Genomic DNA, 20620 nt, shown 5'->3' with positions numbered 1-20620 from the left:
TTTCTGTCTGTACATATATATATATATATATATATATATATATATTCTATATATTCTATAGTCTATATATGTATGTACTGTATGCATTTTGGCACACATGGTGAATCAGAAACAAGTAAACTCAACTACCCAGTTTTTTGATAAACCAGAGAACATAAATTACTTGGGAAATAATTTCCTATTTGATAAGAACTATTGGAAGAACTGCAAAGCAGTTTGGCAGAAATTGGGTTTAGATTAACATCTTGTACCATATACCACAACAAACTCTCTCAATATATCTATATCTATATCCACACAAACACACATATATATACATATGTATATACATACATATTGCATATATTTTGGCATACATGGTGGAATGGAAAGAGAACCAGTTTCCAAGTAAGGAAGATCTGTATTCAGGTTGTGCCTTTGACATTTCTTGTTTGTATGACCCTGGTTAAGTCACTTAATGTCTTGGTACTACAAGCTACTGTCTAAGATTAGAGGTTGCAAGGCAGGTTCAACCTGTTTTGGTAAAAGGAGCTTCCTTTATCTTAATATCAATGAGAGCACAGGTCTACTCCCAAACCTTATATCAGGTTACAATTGAATATAAACTTTCTAATGTATATGTTATCTCCCTTTATTTAGAATATAAGCTTCTTGAGGACAGGGACAGTTTCATTCTTATCTTTGTATTTTCAGTGCCTGGTATATAGTGAATTTTTATTATTATCATTATTTTTTTTTAAATCCCGTTTTAAAAGTGAATGACAGAGAGAAGGCAGACCTGCTCAAGCCTCATTTTGCTGTTGTTGTCAACACCAGGCCTGCACGACCTGCAGCCTGAGGGCCTCTTACGGTGGGCCATACGCCAAAGGATTTCAGGTGAACCAAGGGCCATGAGTTTGATCTTCACTGAACATCTATGATACCAAGATTTTAGCAAAGCTTGGATGAAGTTTCTCTAGAAAATATGGAGTGAGGTAGAGTACACAACAGCATAGATTTAGAACTGGTCAAATTGTCAGACTCAAAAGAGTGGCCATTAATGGCTCTCTGTCAGCTTGGAAGTCTCTGCCAGAGGCCCTGAGAGATCTGTATGTAGCTCTGAGCTGGTTAATATATAATTAATGGCTGTGAGAAAGATAGAGATTGCCCACTTACCTAATTTTCAGATGATATAAATGTAGGAGGGATTAAAAAACTCAGAATCCAAAAAGAATTCTACAGGATAGAACTTGAAGCTAAATCTAATAAGATGAAATCTAATAGGAATCAATGCAAAAGTTTTATATTTGTGTTCAAACAATCAGCTTCACATGTATAAGATGGCTAGCGAGCAGTTCATCTAAAAAATATTTGTGGCTTTTAGTGGATTGCCAGCTCAAGATGGGTTAACAGTGTGATTCTTCAAATATTCAGATAAATCTATGAGCTAATCAATGTTAATGATCCATCCAATGAAACAGAATTCAACCCATCCGTGCCTGTTCATTCTGTGCAGCTTGTGTCCATGTACCCTGAAAAGTTTGTCATGGAGTGGATCATCCACCTGATTGGGGACCATCCTTGATTTCCATCGGTGTTGTGAAGATCTTAATGGGGCATAAAGTCACTTGTCTCATGACTATCCCAGTTCCTTTTTAGGTTATCCATTGTTTGGTGACATACTTTAATCTGATTTTTCTTCATTTGTTATGTATAGTAGCCTGCTTCTCCTTACCATTTGCCTCTTCATTTTCTTGTGAATGATATTCAATTTTAGCTCTTTGGAGACTGTGGTATTCTATAACTCATGATCAAACACCATCTCTGGTAAAATTTTAGTATCAAATAGATGAGCCTTCATTTTGGAGAGAAGTTTAGAGTCATTAAGGAAGCTCTCCAATTACCATAGACAATCCAGCCTATTCTTCCCCCCATGTTGAATTGTGGGGCCAACTTGGTGTTCTTTTTCACTGTCTGTCCAAAGTATACATACAATGACTCATCTCTATAGATTGTCCCTCTATAGAACTGCATGTTATAGTCTTAACAATAGGTATTCTTCATCCACTTGGTTTTACCTGTGTGGATAATTAGACCAAACCAAGGTGGATGGTTATATATCTTATCCAGGAGGCTCTGTGTTTTCAGTACGTGATAGAACCAACACAATGATACTTGACAAGAGGAGCAGCTAGAGGATGTTGCCATCCATGAGGAACCTCTCTTCAACTTATACTCTGTGATGAATTCCCTACATGACAGGGTTAAACACTTTTGGTGAGTATACACTTCCCTATTTAATGCCTCATCTAATAATAATGATCAAAGATTCACTGAATAAGCTTATGTCTATTGTCATAGCATTGGAAGAATCTTGCATAATTTTAATGTATGAATAGGAGTTACCTTAATGGAAGAAAGCCTTTATGGCAAGATGGAATCAAAAGCTTTTTAAAAATAGTCAATAAACAATAAGCACAGTAGAATCTTATATTCTTTACTTGTTTTAGTCAGTTATGTGGTGTGGTATTCTGAGATATCATTTATAAAAGCCTATGCATTCTCAATTAATACCCATTAAGAAAGCCTTTAATGCATATACATATTATTCTCATAGATTTTAATTTTTTTTATTTTTTATTTTTCTAGGCAATTGAGGTTAAGTGACTTGCCCACGGTCACACAGCTAGTAAGTGTCAAGTGTTTGGTCTGAGGCCAGATTTGAACTCAGGTCCTCCTGACTTCAGGGCCGGTGCTCTATCCACTGCGCTGCCTAGCTGCCCCATCTCATAGATTTTTAATGAAAAAGTAACATATTGGTCAGCATTAATAGGTCTGATTTTTTTTACACCTTTGTTATCATTCTTTTCTTCAGATACTTTGTTAATCAGTCCCCCAAAGCCATCACAATTCTATTGGCTCTAGCATAGATTTCCTTAATGCTTGCATAGTCTAATCCAGTTACTTTTCCTGTCTTTGTTGCCTTTGGTGCTATAATGGGTCTACTTTCCTTTATTGTACTAAGAATTTGCTTTGAAAATCTTTGCAGATCCTTTTTTTTTTTGTCTATCTGTTGTTTACCACATTTTGTCTTTGTCCTTAAATCCACTTGGGATGACTTTGCTCAATTGGACATTTCCCCAAGTTTTCTTTAAACTGGTTTTAGACTCCTTGGTTTCTCTCTGTTTTATGAGTGATACTGTTCATAATCTTCCACTATCCTTTCCCATCATCTTTTTCCATAATATTTTACAAATGTCTCCCTTCCTTCCTTGTAGAAGGGGGGGGGGGGTATGGGAACAGTATTTATACTGTCAGAGTCAGCTGAGAGATTTATTTATTTATTTTTTAGGCAATTGGGGTTAAGTGACTTGCCCAGGGTCACACAGCTAGTAAGTGTCAAGGGTCTGGCTTTAGGATGCCAGATTTGAGGTCGGATCCTCCTAACATCCACTACGCCACCTAGTGCCTCTCGGCTGATAGATTCAGTTAGTCAATTAACATTTATTAAGTACCTAGTATGTGCCAGGTGCTGTGCTAAGCACTGGAGCTTAATATATTTTGTCAAACTGCTTTTTTCCCTCCTTCTCTTCCTCATTCCTTCCTTCCTTCTTTCTTTCCTTCCTTCCTTCTTCCCTCGCTCCCTTTCTTCTTTTTTTCTTTCTCTTTCTTTCTTCCTTTCTTTCTTTCTTTCTTTCTTTCTTTCTTTCTTTCTTTCTTTCTTTCTTTCTTTCTTTCTTTCTTTCTTTCTTTCTTTCTTTCTTTCTTGTTTTTCTTATGCTTTTTGCAAAGAATAGCTTTATGGGCAGGGGAGGAAGAAGGGATATATTGAGAGATGAAGGCTGTGATAAAGTAAAATATATCAATAACAATTTTTTTTAAAGAAGATTTTACAAAAAGTTTAAATGTGTGTTCCCCTTGGCTGCCATATCTCTCTGCTTGGTAAGTAGGTCAAGAGTTTGCTGACTAGGGCACTTCTTAGTCTCTTTTGGTTTTCTCATTGTGGCTATTGTTTTACATTGATTCAGCTTCTGTATAATACTAATAAAATTTAACATTTATATAGCATTTGCTATGTGCCAGACACTAGGCTACAATTACCTCATTTGATCCTTATGATAACTCCTGGGAGGCAGGTATTATTATTATCCCCATTCTACAGATGAGGAACTGAGGCAAACAGAGGTTAAGTGACTTGCCCAGGATCATACAGCTAGTATCTGAAGCCAAATTTGAATTCAGGTCTTCCTGACTCCAGGCCTTGCACTCTATCCCCATGTGACCTAGCTGCCCCTAATAAAATTAATAAGTTGTTTCTATACCATTTCTTCTATCTATATCTCATTTTAAAAATCATCAATAACTTCTTTAGGTAAATCAGATTAGAATTGTTTTAACTGTATCTTTTTCTCTTCCTAATTTTTTCTTCTAGGGTTGTACTAATTTTGATTTTTGTTCTAATAAGTAGTGTGTATTCAGACAGCTGATTCAGAAATGATTACCACACTAATAATGAGTAGTTACTAGTTATTAAAATAAAAGCAATTCCATTTTTGTGATTTTTACAGTACTAGCCATGTCCAGTGCCTTCTGTTTTTATATGAAGAAAATATTCCTGTTGAAGAGATGTGAGGCTGCATTTAGCCTATAAGTTTTTGACCGCTCTTATTTTCCATTTTGTGTCCATATTTTCCTATACATTTTTGACATTTTCATCTATTCCTATCTTGATGAAAGTCATTGAACATTATAATGTATGGTGATTTAATTTGGAAGATTATAAAGTTCTTTGCAGAATTCCTCTACCTGTTCATCTTTCTGCCACAGATGTTGATGTGTCAGCTATGATAATTTTCATGTTGGTCTTTTCACAAATAATTATCACAAACACTGCAGTATATCATCACCAAAATATACCACAAAATAGTGTTTCTTTTTGCTTCAGGATGCATAATGAGACCACCTCTTTTACTTCCCTTACCAAGGAGTGTTTGTGATCCATCATTCCCCATGTCCTGGAGTGTACCTTTCCATATATGCACACAGTGCCAACAGGTAGAATGCATACTCAGTATACTGGGAGTGGGGTACAGAGGTAGAAAACACATAGGGTCAAGGCAACTCACATCTCCAAAAGTTACAATTTCTGTAGCATTCACTCTGGTCACCTCTCCAAGTCACCAGTCACAAATTTGCAGACTGGGTCTTGGGGGGTAGGGGTAAAGACCACTTCTATCTTGGGTTCAAAGGTACCCTGTGGGTCAATGCTCCCAAAACTATAGTTCTCAAGCCCCCACCAGTGAGCTTAAATAGTCAGCTGGAAGATACAGTTATTTCAAAGCAAAGACATTTACTGATATTTCATGGTAAGAACAATACCTGTACTATGTGTGTTAATGTTCTGCACTCCTGGGCATGGTATCTTTTCTGGGAAAGTCACTCAGCTAGGCTCCCTGGATCTGCCAATGCCAATATCAATTTGAATCCATGATTGCTTCCAAAGGTCAATCTCCTTGAAGCTAATCCCTGAATGCCATCTCTCTGTGCCTGCCTCTCCCTAGAAAACTGTATCTGTGCTTCCTCTTGGTTTCAGTGTGTCCTAATGGGAAAGTAGCTCAGTTGTAGGATGCAAATTCCCTTCCCTACCTCTCCTGTCTTCTGGAAGAGGGGCAAGGGTCACACACCACCAAGCTACTTCTTTCCTCGGATGTCTGAAGGTTAGCAGGTGTAGCTTTTTAAAGGCCAACAATGGCATGGTCCATCTTCAGCCAGCCAATGCCAAAATCCCCTTCCAGTTTAATCAGAGAAAACTTTTCACACTTGGTAAAGGGATATCAGGTTATTAACAATGTGAGTAGTATACTCTTCTAACATATTAATACTTTATTACTTCTATTATCTGTTCTTTTCTTTCTATGATTACATTAACTGAGGTGGTCCTTGGGGGTGAGGAATCAAATTCCACACACACCCCGCTTTCCTCTACACACACTCTACTCTGCCATGGTCATGAAGCAGACGAGAAAGTTGACATAATCTTAGGTTGCATTGAGAGGGAGAGTGTCCAGGACTGACAAGATGATAATCCCCTCTGTACTCTGCCCTGGTGAGATGATATTTCCAGTATTTATTCAGTTTAGGAAATCATGTATTAGGAAGGACATTTACAAGTTGGAGAGTGTCCCGGGTGTTGCTTTTAATAGTTAGCAGGGAGGAAAGTGATTCAGATTTTGTGTCAAAATGTATGTGGGGGTGTTGAGCACAGAATTTTTCCTCTCACATAAGAAATTAAGCGATAGTTTCTGCCCTTCAGGAATCTGTAATCTAGTTGGGGGAACTTCTTCACATAAAGTGATGAATAACAATACAGTGCTGTGGGTCAAATAAATACTGTGGGTCAAATAAAAGTACCAAGAGTGTGGTAATGGCTTCATAATGAGTATTTTATTCTATTAGCATAGGACAAATTTATCTTCACTCCTTCCCTATGCCAACACATTATACAAGTGTATTTGGGACAGAGTACACAGTAATGGCTTTGATCTCTGATTCTAGGCATCCTCCTTCCCTCCTCCCCACCCCCACATAAGTCATAGATAGTACTTTGGCTCACAAGGTCATTCCCACTTCTCTTAGGAGAGCTGTTGTCTCTACCAACTCATCCGACCAGAGCTGCATGAGAGTCACTAAGCACCCCCAAGGGTGCTAAGGCAAAGAGGAAAGAGTAGAAGCTGGTAGGCTTTTTGGAATGCTTCTGCAGCCGATCATAGAACCTCATCCACACTCACCAGGCTGTTAGTCGACTGAAACCAGTTATGCGCCCAGTTCCGATGCCCACACATGCTACACGGTCTCTCCAAGGCACTTCCTTTATACATCATTTATCACCTATGTCCTGAGAATTCTCTTGAACTCTTTGGAGAGACATAGCTGTCCTTAGGACTTCCTCTCCTAATTTCCCAATTATTATAGAGGACAATACCATCCTCCCAGTCCTTCAGGCTCATGAGCTAAGAGTCATCTCTGACTCCTCACTATCTCTCACACTCCACATCCAAGCTGTCCCAAGGCCTGTCGATTTCACCTCTGCAACAGCTCTTGAATACATCCCCTTTCTCTTCCTGACATTGCTACCACTCTGGTGCAGGGCCTTGTCACCTCATGTCTGGATTATTGCAATAGCCTGCTGGTGGATCTACCTGCTTCAAGTATCTCCCTACTCCAAACATCCTCCATTCAACCATTAAAGTAATTTTCCTGAAGTGCAGGTCTAACCATGTCACTCCCCCACTCAATAAACTCCAGTGGCTCCTTATTGCCTCTAGGAGCAAATGCAAAGTGCTCTGTTTATCATTCAAAACCCTTCATAACCCAGCCCCCTTCTGCCTTTCCAATCTTCTCACTCACTGGCTATCTGGTTCTCTTTGATCCAGTGACACCAGCCTTCTGGCTATTCCTCAAACAAGACACTCCATCTCTCAGCTCTGAGTTTTTTTCTCTGGCTGTCCCTCATGCTGAATAATCTCTACTTACATAATGGGAACTTAAAATTGTTTTTTATTCATTTTGAACTTAAATATAAAAAGAGAAAAAAGGGAGAACGTTTCCATGTCCATACCACAACTTAAAAAAAGGATTCAATATAAAACCATGAATTTCCATTTCACACTGTTTATTTTTTAAAAAAAACACTACGTAATAAATACTACACATTGTTTTCAAAGCTACCTGCTTTTCTGTGCTTCTTTCTAAGTTTTCTTTTGTTTTTTACTGTGTATTTTTAATTTTTTTTCTCCCTTCCTCCCTAACTCACCCTAGAGAAGGCTACCATTAGACACAAATATATATGTATGGGGCGGGTGTGTGTGTGTGTGTCTGTGCGTGTGTGTGTGTGTGTGTGTGTGTGTGTATGTGTGTATAAAACACCGTATTATACATACTTCTATTCATCAGTTCTTTCTCTGTAGGTAGATAGCATCTTCTTTCATAGGTCCTTTGTAGTTGATTTGAGCATTTATACTACTCAAAATGACTCAGTTGTTCAAAGTTGTTCTTAGAACAACATTGCTGTTACTGTGTACAACTCTTGGTTCTGCCCTTTTCATGTTTTTTGTGTTCTGCAAGTCTTCATGTTTTTCTAAAATCCATCAGTTCATCATTTCTTACAGCACAGTAGTATTCCATCATAATCATATACCACAACTTGTTCAGCCATTCCCCAGTTGATGGGCATCCCCTCAATTTCCAGTTCTTGGCCACAACAAAGAGAGCTGCTATAAATATTTAAGAACATGTAAGTTCTTTTCCTTTTTGCCTGATCACCTTGGAAAACAGACCTAATAGTGGTATTACTGGGTCAAAGGGCATACACAATTTTATAACTTTTTGGGTGTAATTCCTGATTGCTCTTCACATAATAGGAACTTAATAAGTTTTGTTGATTATTTTGGTGTTTTGTTGTATCAAAAATATTATCAGATAATTTCTTCTGTTTTGGGGGTGTGGCCCCACATCTGGAGGTGGCTAGGGCCAGCTGGGGGTGACATAGTGCTGGCCCTGGAGTCAGGAAGACTTGAATTCAAATCTGAACTCAGATGCTTAGTATCTGTGTATGTACTATATATACATATGCATATGTATATGTATATACAGTATACACACAGAGCTAATGCAGGAATTTATTTTGCTTGACTATACATGTTCATAATGGGTTTTGTCTTTCTTACTTTCTCAGTGCAAGGGGAGGTGGGAGGTGACAGGAAGATAGGAACTGAAAATAAAATAAAAGTGAATTTAAAAAATAAAATATTTGTTAAATGAAACCCATAAAGAACAGTTATTGATATTTAGTAGATAATTTCAATTACTAAGTTTGAATTTAATTGTCTTAATGAAATGAAGGAGTTGGACTAGATGGTCTCTAGGCTCCCTCCTAGCTTGAATTCTAAACTCTTAGGAGCCCAGCTAAGTCTCTGGGCAGTGTAGTCCAGTGGGAAGAGCGCTGGCTCTGCAGTCAAAGGATCTGGGTTTGAATTCCGCCTTTGACTACCCTCTTACAACCTATGTGACCAGGGACAATTCACTTAACTTCCCTAGGTCTGAGTTTCCTCAACTGTGAACGAAGAATTGGACTAGGGGCCTCAGAGGTCCTTTCTAGCTCTAGAGCTATGATCCCGCATGTGACTTCTCAGGCTTCCATTTATCTGTATAAAATGCAAGGCTTGGGCCAGGCAACTAAAAAGATCCTTTCTATCTCTAAATCTAAACTCTTATGAACCATATCTTAATGTGGGCAGGGCAGGTATTAGCTCCATTTGGCGGATGAGGAAACAGAGGCCCAGAAAGGCTCATCAGTGAGAAAGCCTGGACTGGATCCCACGACTTCAGTTCTTAGACCTGTGCCACCTTTACAGTGACAGTGTCCAGGTGAGTAGGGCAGAGGGATCCCACTGCTTTCCCACTGAGAATCTCAGGGCTTCCTCTACTTCTGTATTAACTACCCTCAGTACTGGCCTTGGAAACAAACCTCAGGAAGCTGGGGCCTGGATGCTGGCCTTGTGACCATACTGCGGAAATAGCCCCCCAGTTGCCAGATTTCCTTGGGAGAGTTTGGTAGGTCTACAAACGACTCAGATGGTGATTAGGAACCAGGCCAAGTTGCTCTGGCATCTAGAGGACGTCAGTGGTTTGTGAGCAGCATAAAGTTTCCGTGTGTATGTATCTGTGGGCAAAGACGCAAGGAGCCACCCTCAGTTTCCAAACCACAGCATGCTGATGTGGGGAAGAGGAGGGAAGTCACGTTTAAAGCACAGTTGTTGCGGCTGAGAGATTCCACAGAAAGTCTCTTTCCTGGTCATTTTCTTGTCTTGGGGGAGACTATGTCTTCCATATGCCCATGTTAGATGGAAGGCTGAGCCCTCTTAGATGTAGGGGTGGTAAGTCCCTAGCCATTTGGGGAGCAGTCCTTCACTGAGCATAACCACCCACATTTGAAAAAAGCCTACTTTCTTTGGGCCAAGGTATTTAGGTGGCACAGTGGACAGAGGGCTGGATTGGGAGTTAGGAAGACCTGAGTTCAAATCCAGTCTCAGACACTTACTAGCTGTACCTTTCTTCAGCCTCAATTTTCTTATCTGTGAAATGGGAATGATAAGGATCAAATGAGGGAATATATGTGAAGTGTTTCACCAGTCTTAGAGCACAATTTAAATGTTAGCTAGAGGCAGTGTCGTACAGTGACTGGAGGGTTGGTCTCAGCGCTAGGAAGACTTGGGGTCCAGTCCTGCCTCTCACACATCCTGGTTGTGAGACCTTAGCTTGGTTAAGTCACATCAAGTGTCCATGCTCTAGGTAACTCTCTAAGACTCTCTAAGTTGCAGAGAAAGTATCAGCCTGCTTTGGTAGAGGTAATTCCTCCTCTGGGAGTTCCCTGTGTCAGTGAGATCACAGGTCCCTTTCTCTTCTTGGGCCAAGTCTGGCAGGACGCTGTGATGATCTTTAGGGATTAGAAATTTCCCCTTGCTTTTGACCTGATTCCTGAGCCCTTCCCTCCTCCTACATAGTTTTTATAATGGCACAGTTTCAATTCAATCTAAGAAATGCTTCTTAAACACCTACTGTATGCAGGGCCCTTAGCTCAGCCCTGAGAAATATACAAGGACCAATAAGACAAATCTCATCATCTAGTGGAACAGATAGAGTGGTACAGTGTAAATAGGTTTGGTTGAAATCCTAGTTCAGACACTGACCACTTCTCACCTAGACAATTGCAATAACTTCCTAATTGGTCTTCTTGCTTCCAGCCTCTTCCCTTTCTAATTCATCTTAATTCATTGACAGTTGCCAAAATATTCTTCCAAAGGCACGAGTCTGACCATGTCACTCCACTGCTCAAAAATTCTCAGATGTTCCCTATTGCCTTTAGGTTAAAATACCAATTCATAAGCCTCACATTTAAAGCCTTCCACAATCTAGTTCCTGTTATTCACCTGCCATCTTCCAGGTCAAATTGGCCTCTTGAGTGTTCATAGAACTCAACATTTCATCTCCCATCTATCTGAGAAGGCCATCCCTCATGTATGGAATACACTCTTTTTTCCTCCTTTTTTTACTTCTGACATTTGAATTCAATAAGCATTTATTAAGTACCCAGCATGTGCCAGGCACTCTATTAGGTACTGGAGATTCGAAGACAAAAATGAAACATTTCTTCTCCTCAAGAAACTTACACTCTGTTGGGGGAAATAAAAGGCTCATAGAAAATTGAATATAAAATGTATACAAATTAATTTCCAGAGGGGGAGGGCGCTAGCAACTGGGGAGGATCAGGATAGGCAACCTGTAGGAGATTGTACTTGAGCTAAGCTTTGTAAGAAGTTGGGGATTCTGGGAAGTAAAGGTGAGGTGAGAGTGCATTTCAGCCACTGGGGTCTGTGCAAAGGCATGAGAGTGAGAGATGGAATGTTGTGTAAGGGAAATAGAAAGCAGGCTAGGTTGGCTAGAATGTAGAGGGTAGGAAAGAAAGTCATGAGCTGGAAAAGTAGAATGTGGTAGAATCATATCATTAAGGCTTTAAAAACCAGAAGAGTTTTTATTTTATCCTAAAGACAAAAGGGAACCACTGGAGCTTCTTGAGCAGGTGAGTAACATTGTCAGAACTGTGCTTTAGATATATGAGTTTGACAGATCGTGGAAGAGAGAGTGGAGATGAGAGAGACTGGAAACTGTGAGCCCAATTAAAAGTCTCCTGCAATAGTACAGACAGGAGGTGACGAGGGCCTAAAAAGGAAGGGGGGTTGTGTGAGTGGAGTGAAGGGGCTAGTCATGAGATCTGTTAAAGTAGTAGATCTGATAAGACTTAGCAACTTATGGGATGTGAGCTTAAGGAAGAAGTCTACGATGATCCCAAGATTGTGAATCTGGGTGACTGGAAGAATGGTGATACCCCACAAATGTAATTAGAGAAGTTAGGTAGAGGGATGGGTGGGGGGAAAGGATGAGTTGTGCTTTAGACATACTGAGTTTGGGATGTCTATTGGACATCCAGTTGGGGATGTCTAAGATAAACAGTGGGTGATGTGGACTTAGGAAAGACTGGGATTAGGTAGATGGATCTGGAAGTTGTTTGCACAGAGTTTGAACCTATGGGTATTAATGAGATCACTGAGAGAGTGCATAACTCAGTATAAAAGGGTTGGGCTGGGGTTTGGGAGGTTCAAGGTGGTTGTGGTGGTGGTGCTGGTGGTAATAAGTATGATGATGTTGCAAAAGGTGACTGAGAAGGAGCAGCCAAAAATATAGGAGAAATAGGAGGGAAAAGTATCAAGAAAATCCAGGGAAGAGACATTGTCTCAGAGAAGGTGATGGTGGTGATGGTGTCAACCGCTGCAGAGAAGCCAAGAAGGACAAGGACTGAAAAAAGACCAAAATGTATGGCAATTAAGAGATTTTTGGTAAAGATATCAAAGGAGGAAAATGACCCATGTATAAAAAAATTTATAGTGTCCCTTTTTGTAGCGTCATAGAACTGGAAACTAAAGGGGTACCCATCAACTGGGAAATGGTTGAACAACTTATGGTTTATGAATATGATGGAATACTGTTGCACAGTAAGAAATTTTAAAGGGCAAAGTTTAAAAGAAACCTGAAAAGACATATATGAATTGATTCAGTGATCTGAGAAAAACCAGGAGAACAATTTATACAATGAAAACAGTATTGGATAGACAAACAACTTTGAGAGACTTAAGAATTCTGATCAAAGCAATGACTAACTGTGGTTCCAGAGGAATCACGATGAAACATGTTACCTCACCCCGACAGAGAGCTGATGCACTCAGAGTACAAATCGAGACATAGGCAATGTAGGAATTTTGTTTTGCTTGATGATAAGTAGATAGACAGATGGATAGATTGATAATCTATATCTACATATATATGTCCATATAAATGTATATATTTGTTATAAGGGGAAAAGAGAGATAATTGGTAACTTTATGGAGAGGAGGTTTAGTTGAGTAATGGAGTTGCAACCAGATTACAAGGGGTTGGACAGTGAGTGTGAGGCAATGAATAAAAGAGGCAAAATGGAGGCTATGACCACAGCTAAGTCTTTCTAGGAGTTTGGTTGTGAAACGGAAGGGAGCCATAGAATGAAAGTTTGAAGGTATGATGGGATCAAATGTTTTTTGGTCTTCATTTGTTTTTAGAATAGAAGAGATATTTAATAAGTAAGGAGTCAAGGGATGTGGAGAAATTGAAAATTAGAAAGAGAGAAAATGACTGAACGGGGTAAGTTCCTAGAGGACATAGGAGAAAATGGAACTCTTAGCTCCCCTTGATACTCAACTGAGATGCCTTTTATGCAAAGATTTTCCTGATCTCCTTCTCTCATCTTGACCTCCAGCTATCAGTGTTCTCTCTCTCTCTTCAAATTATTTTGTCTTTACTTACCTTTGTGGTGTTCTTCTCCCTCCTCTCCTCAGCAGAATGTACAGTCCTTGAGAATAGGTACTATTGCTTTCAATGATAAGGCAGTAGTTTGTTGAATTGAAAGAAATTGAGACCTGACCTTCAGATCAGCAGATGTCAGGACTGTAGAATAGCCCTTGAGGAAGATCTGCGAGCTTTTGCAAGAGAAGCCCCAGCGAGTCAGGCTAATTCAAGAACCTTGTTCCTTTCCTGCTTTGCAACTCTGGTCACCTAAGCTTCTAGCTCTTTCAAAAATTTATTGAGATTCTAGAAAAGAAAGGTTAAAGTAATCTACCCTGGCTCAGATATTCTTATCCCAAGGGCACCATTAAAAAATTGACCAATAATAATAATAATGATAATGATAATAAAATGGGCAAGATTGCTCCCAAAAGACTTTATCACCAAGAAGTTGCTTATTCCAGCTTTCTGTGCTCACATTTGGAAAGAGGGGACAATATTATCCCCTCTCAATGTCTTTGTATCAAGGGAGAACATAGAACAGTTGATCTAGAAGGGACCTTAGATCATTCAGCCCAACTCTTTTATTTTGTATATAGGGAAACTGAGGTCCAGAAAGGGGAAAATGACTTCTCTGAGGTCATAACAGAGTTAGTGGCAGAGCCAACACTAGAACCTAGGCTTTCTGCCTCCTGGTTCATATTCTTCATGCTCCAGGGGTGGGGAACCTATGGCCTTTTATTAAGGGGATTTGTTCTATGAAGTTTGGATTCAGTCAGAGGGCCACACTTGAGGACCTAGAGGATCACACATGGCCTTGAGGTCACAAGTTCCCCACCCTTGCACTATACCATGTGTGTATGCATATATGTATATATGTGTATATATATACATATACACTTAAATATATATTTATATATATACACACACACATATACACACATATATATACTTTTCTTTTTTTAAATAGAGGGGTAAAGAGGCAGCCTGTCTCTTTAAGGAAGAACTTCAAGTCAAAGGAAGAAGTGGGATATATGACATCCTGCTTGCTCTTCTGTCCCTCTCAGAAATGGCTGTAGATATAACCTGTGGATAATTTGGTAAACATCTGTGATATTCTGCAAGTGAGGAGTGAAGACAGCAAACTTCAGCAGAAATAGCTCTTTGAGCAACACATGCCTCAGCATCGGCTGGGGCACTCTGTCCAAGTAGAGAGGCTCTGATCGGATGTGGTGGAAATCTGTTGCCCACATGTGCCGGAGCTGAAGGAAGGGGCACGTTTCCTCTTTCTCCTCTTGTGCCTGCTCCGGCTGCCACTATCAGCAGAATCAGGACACCACCCTCCAAGGAAAGGGAGCTTCGATCCTTTGCATAAAACTCCGTGTTGCCACTATGTCTGTTGTGTAGGCTCAGGTGGAAGCTTGCTTATTGGAGATAGGGAGTTCCAATAATACTAATTTCATGCTGCAAGTTTTATGAGGTAGGGGCCGTGACTCATCTGAACGCTATCCCCCACAGATCCTACTATAGCAGGTGCTTCCAAAATGTGTGTTGAATTGCTTTTGAACTTTATAAAGGGCTTTTGCACTATGGGGAGAAAGAGCATTAGATTTGTAGTTAAGACTTGAGTTCAAATCCCAGCTCAGCCACTTACTCCCTTTCTGACCATAAGCAAATCCTATCTCCTTTATGGGTCTCAGTTTCCTCATCTGTAAAATGAGTGAATTGGCTAAGCTGATGCATAAGATACCTTCCTGTTCTAAATCTATGCACCTACAGTTCTTGCAGCCCATAGCGTAAGAGAGGTCAGGAGAAATTATTAGCCCCATTTTTTTTGAGGTGTAATCTAATAAGATCTAGAGACTTGCCCATGTCTGCAAAGGGAAATAATTTCTTTGCATGTAGTGGGACAGTGAGGGAAGGTTAAAGGGGAGGACTAGTGGCCAAGGTGACAGGCTTGCATGCAATTTGAGAGTTCTTTCATGACCCAATCTCAATCTGACCCAGAGAAGCCACTTCCTCACTGGTATATTGCTGTCTCCTTCCCCTGTGAACAGCAGAAGCTGCGATGACCCTAGCAGCCAGAAACACACATCCTGTAGTGAGCTGTGTGGTGGAAGACAGGCTTGGGGTCACCATGTGAGTGCTGGGGTGGGTTAGTGAGGTGGGGAAGGGAAGTGAGGTAGAAAGTAACCTACTTTGTGAATGTGACCCAGAAAGAAGGACTTTGGCTAATGCCTCGAGGCTGACGTTGAAGACATTACTTTAGCACTTCCCTCCATTAGTTACTTAGCCTGATGGCTCCCAAGGTCCCAAAATTCCATTGTCTTCCACTCTTTTTAGTTTCTGGGTTCCTACTCTGTTCCTAGCACAGCTGGGACCTGATAGGATTCGACTGAACCCTGCCATTTATCCATCTATCCCATTCCCATATTCCAGCACACATACATATATCAGCCACCTTTACCACCGCCAACCACCCCATGCTCACTATGAAGTTGGCTGAGGATGGGATAAAGAGAGAGGAATGAATAACTAAATTAATTAATTTCAAGGCATTTTAAGTGTTTACTATTATGCCAAGTCTGTGTTATGCACTGGGGATACAGATACAGGAGGGAGACATTCCATGACCTAAAGGAGCTTATATTCTCCTGGAAAGAAATATACATACACACACACACACACACACACACACACACACACACACACACACACGCACGCACACATGTAGGGAATGGTGGCCAAGGAAAGGAGTTATGATCTGAGAAGTCACTAGGATATGAGTGGAATTGTAGAGGAGTCCATTAACACACTGTTTTTAGAGACAATGTTAGGGGGCAGCTAGGTGGCGGGTGGATAGAGCACCGGCCCTGAAGTCAGGAGGACCTGAGTTCAAATCCGGCCTCAAACCAAACACTTGACACTTACTAGTTGTGTGACCCTGGGCAAGTCACTTAACCCCAATTGCCTAAAAACAAACAAACAAACAAAAAACAGACAATGCTAGTGGAAGGGTGAGGGATGACAATTAAATCACTCCATTCCACCCCACTTAAAGAAACTGACAAGACTATACCTTGATATCTTTGGCAGTATTTCAGTTGAATTGATCAGTTGGAGTTCTGAACTAGATGTGAACAAGACATCTGTATCTCTATTCAGTTAGTTCAATCAAGGGATTTCAACTAGGTGCAACAAGAAGTCCATTCAAATTGGTTGGTGGACTTAGTCCCATCCTGTGGGGCTTGTATAAAACCAGGCATCTCGTTTGGAATCAAAGGGGTAAGTGGCTTTTCTCTCCCTGGAGGTCTTCAGGGAAAGTTCTAGCTACTTGCTGGAGTTGGTGCATAGGGAATGTTTGTTCAGGTATGGGTTGGTCTACATGGTCTCTGTCTTCCCTTGGAACTTGGAGAAGCTGTGATTCTGTGATTGGGAGTCCCTGAGGTGCTGGGAAGCACCAGGCACAGGGATTTCATTACCCAGGGCTGCTCATCTCGTGACAGCAAGCCCTCTCCTCTACAAATGGAGGCCAGGCCGGATTGTTTCCTAGAACAGGAAACATGTGTCTAGATAATCTTTCCTGGAAGGGCTGGCCAGTGTCTGGGGCCTTTGTGTCTCTCTGCTGGAGGGGATCACTCAGCGGGGAGACAGCAGGGAGGGCTGTTTAGTAACAATGACACCCCTGTTTGGGGGCCTCGCTTCAGATCTCCCACACAACTCCCTGCGGCACTGGGAAGAGAGCGGTGAGTGAACTGTTTCCATGCAGCTCTAGGAATTGACGGCATTGGGCCCAGAAATGCTATTTGCATGATTGCTCTGGGAACATAAAATAGCCCTGGAGATTACAGATAGGCCCATGGACATCCATCCAGGCTGCCTGTCCCCACAACCTGATCCAGAATCCTCAATGCCATTTAGGAAGACCAGAAAACACAGGTCCCATTGAAATAGTTGGGGGATGGTTTAGTGTGTTTACTGTGAGTAGGATCAAGACAGAAACAATGTTCTCAGATCCCTTCCAGCCCTAGATGCTATGGTCCTATGGAGACAGTCAGTCAAATGCTCTTGGACCCATCACCTGTTTTTTTTTGGACCTTGGACCCAAGGATGCCTGGTCCTATGGCTGATCCAGTGAATTATGTTATAGTATTCCCAAAATAGTGCCTGAAAGCCAACAACACCAGGCTTGGCACAAACAAGAAGTTACCTAAACTTTATAAATAATTGTCATGGGCCTTGTTTCATAAGGACTTGACATATGAAAAGTTCAGATTTTCAAAATGGATGAATCTGAGATTGATTGCTAATATTCAAGAGAATTCTTAGTTAGGAGCCATGATTTTCTGATTCCTACTCCAAGGTTCTTGCCCCTCCTGTTAACTAGCTGTGTGTGTGTAATTCTGAGTGAGACATCTGACTTTACTGACCCTCAATTTCTTCCTCTGAAACTGAAGGGGTGGGACCAGATGACCTCAAAGCTCCATTCCAGTTGAAAAGCGCTATGAACCTATCTTCATGGGAGAGAATAAAGGAAAGAACACTAGCTCTGGAGTGTGAGGATCTTGGTTGAAATCTCATCTTTGATGCTTATTACTTGTGTGACTTTGGGCAAATAATGTAACCTCTCTGGGCCTCAGTTTCCTCATCTGTCAAAGGAGGGGGTGGAATAGATGGCCTGTGAAGTGCCTTCTAATTAAAAAAACCATGATCCTAGCATTCTACCTTAAACGTACCACTTTCTTTTTTCAGGACTTAGCTTCTTTTTCCATAAAAACTAGAGGATTGGTGTTGAGGGCACCAACAGTCCCTTCCAACTCTAACATTCTAGGATTCTGTGAGGTAGTTTAAGAATCACTCATTTTTCTTTGAAAACCCAGCCAGGACATTCCCGTGGAGACAGGAGCTTATTTCTTTGGGGACCTAAAGTCTGCAAGTCAAATCAGCTCCTGGCAGAATCATCACCAGCCTTTGCTTCCCTCGTGTTTTGCGGAGGGAACAAAGTCCTGTGGCTGGAAACATCCACAGATGAGACAGTTCCTACTGTTCTCTGCACAGGGGCCAGTGGTTTTGGAAACCTGAAGCAGCCACAACCAATGGAGCTGCACATGGAAATTACAGTTGGCGGCTTCCCACCCCCACATAAAAAGACTATTTTTTCCAAACCTCAAGCACTCTCTTTAAAAAAAAAAATATTACTCTCTCCTGACATGGGGGAAGAAGAGGGAAGGAGAAGGGAGAGGAAAGCAAAGTTTAACCTGAAGAAATCCCCAACCCCAACAGAATCCTCCAGCTGTTCCCAATATGGGTGGTGTTTTTCTATTGCTGCCTTCACATTTAGAAAAAGGGGTACAGTTTGCCATCACCCAAAGCTTCCTGGGGCACGGGGGCAAGAGGCTCTGAGGGGAGCCTATCCCTGAAAGCAGGGACTTTAATGCTTGCTGTCCTCCAGACGCCCCATGCACCATCAGGCAGAAACGGTTGCAGATGTTTCCCAAATTATCCCTCCAAGTTCCATCCGCAAGATTCCTCGAGAAGCGACGACCGCAGACTTCAGTGGAAAGGGATCTTCGAGAAACAGAGGCCCAGGAATTAGTTGTTCCCATTCCATGTTCCCAATGAGGCCAGGCAAGACTGCTGGCTTGCATGCCCCTTTGGCTTGGCAACTTATGATCAGGGGATCAAAAGATTTAGGACTGGAATAAGACTTTATAGATCATTTAGTCTAACCCCCTCACCCTACAGAGGAGGAAACTGAGGACCGAAGAGAACTGACTACTTACCCCCATCCCCAACACACACAAAGAGCTAATAGGTGGCAGAACTAAGATTTGAACCCAGATCCTCTGAACCCAATTTCAGTGTTCTGCAGTCTCCTTCTACCTCCTCACACATTATCTCAGCCACCAACCTGGCACAGTGCAAATAGCACTAGTCTTCAAGTCAGAGGACCTGAATTCAAATCTTATCAGTGATATTTGTCACCTGTGTCATCTTGGGCAAGTCACTTTACATCCCTTGGCCTCAGTTTCTTTAACTGTAAAAATGAGAGGCTGTTATACTAGTTGGCCCTCGAGGTCCCATCCAGCTTCAGATCTCTGATCCTTCTTCCCTTGTCTCCCAGATGCCCTTTGTGACCTTGGACAGCTTTAAGTGGCAAATGTTAAGGTCGGTCCCATGAGCTCTGGGGCAGAGCAGGTCAGCTTTGGGAGTGGCAATAAGACCTGCTGCTCAACCCCAGGGACCCTGGGACCATGACTTAGGAGACGTGCAATAAATGCAGGCCTTTCTCCCTGTCTCGGGCAGAAAAGAAAGTAGAGGTGGGCCTCATTTAATTCATAAATAGACTTCTTCTTGTGGAGTTTATTTTAAGATAAATGAGTTTGGGGTGGGGAAGCCTTTGTTTTACTAGTGTATGCCCTATAGTGATTTGTCAAAGAATCAGAGTCCAAGTTCAACAACATTCAAACATACCTTTGCATATGCTTACTACATAAAGAAAAGCCTGCCTACATCAGCCTCCCTGAATTATACAGTATCTCTCTCCAGGAGGATTACTGGTCATCCTTCAGAACGGGGGTCAGTACACCATAATTCCTCAAAGCTATTCCCAACCCTGGGAGGGGAAGGAATGACTTTATTAACCACAGTACCCTATTATGAGGGGTAGCTGAGTGGTGAGTGTCACCATACCCATCCATTTCCTCCTAGGAGGAGGTGGAGGAAGGAAGAAGAGAGATGAGAGAAGAGGAAAGAGGAGAGAAGAGTGAGAGAAAGTAATAGAGGGAAAGGGAGAAGAAACCCAAGAAGAGGGAAGAGAGTGAGATCCACAGCCATTTATTCAGGATCTACCATGTGCCAAGAACTGGGCATATAGTATAAAACCCAAACAGTCCCTTGCCCTCAAAGGAAGGCTTGGCTGTTGGGGCAAACAACACAAATATATATATATGTATATATGTATATATGTGTATATATATATGTATATATGTATATATATGTATATATGTGTGTATATATATAAATGCAAAATATGTTTATAATACAATATTATAATTATATTTATAATACAGAGGTGGAATCATTTATAAATATAAAATATACACCAAGTATATCTTAGGGAATTTGGTAGGAAAGAGGTACTAGGGGTTGGGAATTTGGAAAGGCCTTATGTTCACACTTGAGTAGAGCTTTTAAGAAGGCTAGGGAT

The sequence above is a fragment of the Phascolarctos cinereus genome, unplaced genomic scaffold, assembly GCF_003287225.1.
Source record: "Phascolarctos cinereus isolate Bilbo 61053 unplaced genomic scaffold, phaCin_HiC Scaffold_2;HRSCAF=192, whole genome shotgun sequence".
Classification (NCBI taxonomy): domain Eukaryota; kingdom Metazoa; phylum Chordata; class Mammalia; order Diprotodontia; family Phascolarctidae; genus Phascolarctos; species Phascolarctos cinereus.
This window is presented reverse-complemented; position numbering follows the sequence as displayed.